The sequence below is a fragment of the Kogia breviceps genome, chromosome 4, assembly GCF_026419965.1.
Source record: "Kogia breviceps isolate mKogBre1 chromosome 4, mKogBre1 haplotype 1, whole genome shotgun sequence".
NCBI lineage: Eukaryota > Metazoa > Chordata > Mammalia > Artiodactyla > Physeteridae > Kogia > Kogia breviceps.
Genome location: NC_081313.1, coordinates 22518081 through 22526271, shown reverse-complemented (window position 1 = coordinate 22526271; position 8191 = coordinate 22518081). Strand labels below are relative to the sequence as shown.

General features: G+C 43.6%; 1 pseudogene; it reads left to right on the top strand.

The window, feature by feature from the left end:
- The first annotated feature begins 5331 nt into the window (after positions 1 to 5331).
- Positions 5332 to 7650, top strand: LOC131755646 (elongin-A-like; annotated as a pseudogene).
- The last annotated feature ends 541 nt before the right edge of the window (positions 7651 to 8191 follow it).

The window sequence follows — 8191 nt, the reverse complement described above, 5'->3', positions numbered from 1 at the left end:
CTCCATTTCAAAATGAAGACAATGAAATATTGAGTAAAACTTCAGAATACAATGTTGTAGATATGGACTCACACTTAGCACTTAGGAAGTATGACTATGACTCCAAGGTTCCTGCTCGTAACTATTATATATGTGTATATATACATATATGTGTTTGTGTTTGTGTGTATATATATATACATATATACATATGAAAGAGAACAAATGTAGAGAGATAGGAAAGCAGATGAGAGGTACATAGATAGAATTTCTTTTCATTTGCATATTTACCTTTAGCTTATCCTTTCTAAAGAATGAATTCACTCAAGGATATAATCAAAACATTTTTTTTCAAACAAATAAAAGAGATCAAAACTGTAAACTTATAAGAAAAACAATTAAAGGAAGTGAAAATAAATGCCTCCTCTCATTAAGAACAGTGTCTGTTTTTACATTATGTATGATTTGGAACAAAAATATTCATAGATTGGGTATATTTTTTCAGATACCTTTATCTGGCTTTGCTCTGATCCAGATAGCGCTGCTTCTGGGAGACGTTGACCAGGAGCCAAGGGCAGTGACCGGCAGCTGTGGCTCCAAGGTGCCATCTAGCATCTGGTAGCTGAGGACGTGGTGGGATTGAGCATTACCATGTCTGAGGGTGGGTGTGCCTCCTGAAGAAATGAGGAGGTGTTTTGAGCAACTGAAGGAATTAGATGTTCTTAGGGAACTGAAGAACCAAGACTCCAGACTAGAAACGGTTGTCTTTAAAAAAAAACCTAAGCTTATTCCTATGATTATTTTACAATTTATTTCTCTTTAAAGGGATGGAGAAGAGAGCCGAGGCTCCAAGCGTAAGCATCTGAGCTGTGCCCTGCCCACGCCGACCCTGCTTTACACAGCCCTTCTGAGGTGTGAGTGGGATGAGGATGGCACAGGGAATTTAAATACTGAGTCATGCTGTCTCCATGTCTGTCATACAGGCGTCTATCAGGTGCCTTCATCCTAAGGTGAATACTTCTCAAGTACGAAGACTTGTCCTCTGTAATGGCCCACCCACGAAACTCTTCACTATTTGACCTGCTCAGGTCCAGATGGCACAGAACACATGCTGGGGGTGGAGAGAGCTGACATTGTTGCTGCTGATGCTTCCTCTTCTCCATCTCCCTATTCCACAGGCTACTCCTACCCATCCTCCTCCTCTTCTTCCTTTTTCCTGTTTCTTCTTCTAATCCTATTTTTTCATTCTGTATTTTGAAGCACCTTGAATTTATCTTCTTTTACATTGATTCAATTTTTCGCACAGTAATTTTTTTCTCAATACTGCCCAGGAAATAGATATTCATCTTATCTTTGCTTCAGTTCCTTGCAAAGCATGCTTGTTATGTCCACCACACTTTGATTACAATCCCATCAGTTGATTTTCTTTTATGCTGTTGCCTTTCATCTCAGTGAATTCTCACCTTTTGACTTGACTTTTACTTTTTATGTTTCAAATAAATACCTTTAAGTTTCAAATGAATTCTGGCTCTCTTTCTATTTTCAGATTTACTGCTTATATCCTATATGCACTACTTATTCTCTAAAGTTTTTATATTTAAAAGAGACTCTTCATGGTGGTGAGGAGATTAGGAAACAAGGGGCTTTTTTTGTAATCAGACCAGGAAAGACCATGCAGAGGAAGCAACGCATAGGCTGGTCAGTAACGCATGAGTTGAATTGTAATGAATGACTCTGCCCAGTTTTAGGACGTTGATAAAAGTCAATGTAATTACATTATCCAACTGGTCTTCTAATATGGAGTAGAGATCTCTGTTGAGAGTTTAGCTAAGCTACTCCATAGCATTGCTGCCTCAGCACCCATTTTGTTTGGCCAAGTGGGCTGCAGTGATCTGAAACTGACACTTAGCCCCCTCATGCAAGCACATGCCCTAGAAAGCGGCCCCCAGAGTCCCAAGTGTAGATTCCTTATGTGACTTCCCCAATGGCCCTTGTGATCAACAGTCTTCCTTGCCTCCCACATCCTTTCTTTATGTGCCTTTTAGATAAGACTAAAACTTTGTCTTACCCTTTGGCTTACCCTAATCTCACTCTTTTGGTTCGAATTGACCAATTGGGCCTTACCCCAAAACATTCCGCTCACAGACTAAAAAAGTCATGTGACTTAGAAGTCCTGCCTGTTTGACTCTGTGCCCTGCCTTGATCTGCCCATGCAGCCCCTTCTAAGCTGCTGGGGCCCATTCTAAGCTGCTGGGTACTTCTTCCAGGATCTATTTGTAATACATTTCTCTATTTCAGTTTCTCTTGTGGTCTGTTATTTAACCACAGCTCATCATCTGATAACCTGTGCTCCACTCAATTAAGTATTAATTTGACAAATTCATAACAATCTCTTTGAAGTAAGATACTGAAGTACACACTCATATTAAAGTGGCTTAAATTGGCATGGGTGATTTTTTGCTTCTGGTTACACACACCCCCCACACAAAGCCTAACTATAATATGCATTAGAACTAGGAGTGGGCTTGTAGACTTTCAAAGTAAATGTCAAATTGGCTTCAGCATTTTGTCAGTCTGTGTGCATGGGATGGGGGTGGTGGCAGGAAGGACTGGGGATACTTCCCTTGAATGGGAAGTTATAAAGCAATCAACTTAGTTCAACTTATATTTTGAACTAATAGACTTACTTTTTATTTTTTTAATGTTTTCCAGCTTTTCTCAGTCTTTGTCACCATGCTATAAAGCATTTTTAATATTAAAGTGTTTTTTCTAAAAGATTGGATGAAAAATAGTAATAGCTATGAAAATAGAAGGAATACGGTCCTTGGTTGCCAGGCAAAAGATGGGCATGAAAATATATTGTCATTTACTCTGCTGCAGGAAACAAATTTTCCTTATTGCCAGTGTTATGCATAAGAATATATTCCCCAAGTAGTTAATAAATGAAGTTACATCATTCTTTAGATTTGATAACCTACAAAATGGCAATGATTGAAGTCAATACCCTAGTCAGGGGTATAGGATGCAGAATAGGATTATAATAAGTATGTACATAGGCATATCTTATAGATTTGCAAATTGACGGTCCTTAAACCTATTACAAAACACTTCCCCCACGAATCTAGCAACACAGAAATGTCTCTAACCGCCCCACTATGGATAATAAGTTTAAGGGCAATATGAAAGATCAGGATAAGAAGCAGAGGAATGGAACAGAGAAGGAGGTAGGAGATATAGAGGAACTGTGTGAAAATTCCTGGAAGACTATTTGGAGGTGGTATTTGTAAGTACACGATTAAGAGATATTATGAACACAGAATGTACCAAAAAAAAAATAATATGAGCGCATATGTCGGCATTTTATTTTTATAACATTAGCATGATGTTCCTCCTACAATGGCAATGCTTACTAAATTGCCTAACCCACATGTAACACAAGGTGTTTTGCTACAGCTATTGCTGAAGAATCAGTTACGCCTTGCCAAAATATACAGGGAGAAAACAATAAAACAGCTCAAGAAAAAAAGATTAGATTGTTTTACCATTTCATGTGTCACATACCCTCCACACTACAGAGGACCAAGTAATCAGCTCTATTTCTGACTATAAATGATAGATTAATAAAGTGAGCCATATTGTGGCTAAGAACTATTCGGTAGTATACTCTATTATGGGTTTCTAATATCCTTTGAGAAAACTGCTATAACAACTTGTTCCCCTTGGTTACACGTCAGATTTACATTGACTCTTGAGACCTAATTATGAGGTGGACTATATGTTCAGGGTCTGGCAAGAGTCAAGATTGCAGAACTGGTGAAAAGGAGTGAATAAGACTCCCAGGAGAGTTTCAGGGTTTGAATTTCTTTATGTCACATGTGAAAAACCACCAGACTATTCCCACTGGCAAAGGGGCTCTTAAAAGTGGACAGAATAACATGTTCTATGAATATTAGTCATAACTAACATTCACTGGGCTCATGACCACACAAGCAGAAATTCTCATGGGTAGGTAGAATGGACATCACCTCCCAAGACTCAACAGCTTTTGCCACCACAGAGTTGCCAGTTTTCCAGCAAAAACCCCAGATGCCATGGTGCTTATCTCTAAGATAACAGCTAGATACACTAATTGTTGCAATTTGAATATATCAAAACTCTGTGATGTGAAGGGGACAGTGAACACTAGTATAGATATTAATATCGGATTTGGATTGACCACATTCCTTTGGTCTCTGGAAATGTCAGAAAATACTTCCTTAAATGCCAATTATTATACCAAGGTGGTCCATAAAAAAATGATTACTTCCAAGAACCCAGTTTAAAGACAAATAAATATAGCCTATCATTCATAAGAAATCACACATTTTGGGCTTCTCTGGTGGTGCAGTGGTTGAGAATCCGCCTGCCGATGCAGGAGACGCGGGTTCGTGCCCCGGTCCGGGAAGATCCCACGTGCCGCGGAGCAACTAAGCCCGTGAGCCATGGCCGCTGAGCCTGCATGTCCAGAGCCTGTGCTCTGCAATGGGAGAGGCCACAACAGGGAGAGGCCCGAGTACAGAAAAAAAAAAAAAAAAAAAAACAAGAGAAATCACACATTTTAATGAAAATCTATTGAAAGACGGTATTCAAAATAAAGAACTTTAGAGAAGTTCTGTCTCTCCTTTTAATTATTGTGATCAGAATTAAACTTCCAAATCTACATTAGTAAGTGATAACACAATTATTCAAAGTCCTCTCCAAGAGACAGAATGTCACCTGCTGGGTTGGATTTGAGTGAAATCTAATTGATTGTATTAATAAATATCAGTAAGGGGTGAAAACCAGAAGTTTAGAAAGGGGTGGTTACCCCTGGAGAAGAGTAAAAGGAGATGATCAAGCATAATCATTAGCAATATCCAACAAAGAACTGCCAAGTATTCTAACCCACCCGTAAGGCCATCTGACTACTTTAAGGCCTTCTGATTATGACTTGAGGACTCAAATATGTGGAAGCAAAGAGGAAATGCAACACACATGCTGACAACAAAAGATGTCTTATTCATGTAACCCATATTTTTTATGGGTTTAGAATTATCTGTTAATTCTAAATTAACAGATTAGAATTCTGTACCTTTATGCATCAGTCTCCGAATTCTATTCAGTGTGATATCACTACGAAGAGAATCCTGCCTTAGCAGATTGACAAAGTCTTACTCTTGAATTTTCGACTGTAAGACATCAGCCCTGGAAGTTTTGTAATTTTACGAAAGAATATCACTAGATACATGTAAAGAGCTATACGTCTTTAATTTTTCACTAATGGCTGAGTCTTTCACGTGAACTTCTTCAAACACTTAGCTGAGTCCCGGCGAGGAGGCTGCGCCAGTGCCAGCGATGGCGGCGGAGTCGGCCCTCCAAGTTGTGGAGAAGCTGCAGGCGCGCCTGGCCGCGAACCCGGACCCGAAGAAGCTATGGAAATAGCTGGAGAAACTCTCCACCTTGCCTATTACAGTAGCCATTCTTGCGGAGACCGGGGCCGGCAAAACGGTAACTAGCTTGCGAAAACAGGAGCATGTCGGAAGCTTTGCCAAGGACCTAGCGGCCCAGTGCGAGAAGCTGGTTCTTGTGCCACGACATACGGAGCCTGCTGAACAGGACTCTGAGAAGAGCAATTCTCAAAAGCGCCCCAGGGATGCCGTTGAGGAGGAGAAGGAGGTAGAGGGGGACCACCCAGGAAGCTGGGAAGCCTCCCGTCGCCAGTCGTGTAGTCCTGATAACAGACACAAGAAACACAGGCAACTCTCAGAGCTTGAGCGGCCTCACAAAGGATCTCACAGTCATGGGAGGAGAGGCGAGAGGTAGAGGCACCACAGCGTTTCTCCAGTTCACACTTCAGACCACGAATCTTCCGATTACGGCCAGGTTCAGTCCTCACTGTCACCCGCCAGCCCTCATCAGGTGTCTGCGGACCATTACACATCCCTGGAGGAGGACCACGAGCCCTTTGCTTCACACCAGAAGGCTGGCAAAGGCCACAGGAATGCCTTTCAGGACAGACTGGGGGTCAGGCAAGAACGACACCTGGGTGAAGCCCAAGGAAAAGAGGTCGTGAGTCAGAGCAAGGAGCACAGATCTTCCCATAAAGAAAAACGTCCGGGGAATTCCAAAGGAGATGAGAAGTCTTCTTTGAGCGGAGAAAAAATCACACAAGGCCATCTCCAAAGAGGAAAGTCGGCGGAGGCCACCCTCAGGGGACAGTGCAAAGGAGAAACCGCCCTCTAGTGGTGTCAAGAAAGAGAAGGGAAAAGAGGGCAGCTTTACCCCCCTTGGAGGTGGCATCAGACAACCACCTTAAAAAACCAAAATATAGAGACCCAGAGAAAACCAAATCGGACAAAAACAAGCAGAGTCTAGAAAGCTTAAGACATAGGCAAGGGGGCGGGAGACCTGTGGCCCAAGGCAAAAGGGAAGGTTTCCAACAACCTAAAGACTCAAGAAGGAAAAGTAACACCTTCTCATTCAGATAGAAAGTCAGTGGGCTCCTCCTTAAAGCTGAGGAGGCAGATATGGATGATGCGTTCGAGCAGCCCACCATGTCTTTTGACTCATACCTCAACTATGACCAGCCCCGGAAGAAGAAGAAAAAGACTGTGAAAACTTCAACCACGACTCCTAGAGAAAAAGGATTTTAAAGTGATTCAAAAAGCACGAGTAAAAACTTGGACTCAGTTCAGAAACTACCTAAGGTGAACGAAAACAAGGCAGAGAAGCTTCCGCCAGCTGGATCCCATTCAGCCCAGCCGAAAAAGGTCCCCAGCGATGTGCCGCCAGTGTCACTGGACCTTCCATCCCCTGTGATACAGGCCAATTACCGCCCACTTCCTTCCCTTGAATTGGTGTCTGCCTCCCAACCAAAGCGAAAAGCACTCTCCTCACCCCAGGAAGAGGAAGACGCTGGATTCCCCGCGCGAAGAATGAATTCCAAGATGCAGGTCTATTCGGGCTCCAAGCGTGCCTCTCTCCCCAAATGATGACCTTGCACGAGAAGTGCATCCGGTGCTTAAAAGCAACATTGACTCAATCTCTGAAGTGGGAGGCCTCCCATATTCTGTTCCTGAACCCGTCTGGAGAGGTGTACACCTGATCAGTCATATCGCAGAGAGGAATACAGTCACGTGTTAACTGAAGAAACGGATCAGTTCTGGAAAGTTCATTGTCACCGAGACCTTAAGGATGAAAGGCCAGAGGAGTATGAGTCGTGGCGGGAGATGGACCTGCGGCTTCACGATGCCCGAGAGCAGCGGCTGCGAGTCCTCATAACGAATATCCAACCTGCGCACGCCAATAAGCCCGAAGGCCCACAGGCAGAAGTGGTCCTTGTCAACTCTGTGGCCAAGCCACCTCGTGATGTTCCAAGGAGGCAGGAGAAGTTTGGAACAGGAGGAGCAGCGGTGCCTGAGGAAATCAGCATCAAGCCGGCGGCGGCAACAGCTTTAACGCAGCCCCGAGGAGGCGGCCTGCAATGGCCCGAGTACCAGCAGCGCCCACTCGGCACCCGCGGTCAGCAGCACCGTTTCCTGTGACCCTAGGAAACCGACTGTGACGCAGATTGCCCCAGTGATGGCCAAGACGAGTAAAGCTTTCAAGAACAGACTCTCCCGACCATCAACTGAGGCCTTCGCTTGGAAATGAAATTTGCGGGCAGGAGAGGTGAAGCCTCAGGCTCACTGAGGATTTTAAGGTCAACTGTCCCTTTGTTGTTAATTACCTTCTTTGTAAACTATAAGACATAGTTTTAATTAATAAATATTGCACTCAGATTGTATTTATATTACCCCCAGGTTGTTTTTTTTGGGGGGGGGTTGTTTTTTTTCCGGTCCTCTACCACACACTTAGCCTTTTATTTTTAGGGAGCTTTGTTAGACAAAAGCCTATTGAGAGGCTTTCCCCTGTCCCAGTTCATCTCTCCTGAGTAGACTCTGGCCCAGAGAGAGGACTGGGTGTCCCCAGAGCCTGTGTGGCACGTGCTGCACGTAGAGCGAGGAACGGGTCCTGGGCTGCCTGTCCTAGAGGGGGAGCCCCGGCGTGGTAACAGGAAGTGTTTAGGTCAGACACCCCCCACCTCTGAGACCCTCAGTTGCTTTGAGGTCCTGTGCAGGTGCATCTCTTTCCTACTCATTCAGGGAATTATTTATTAAGGGAACTTCTAGAGTCTTTCCCCCCATCCTTTTTG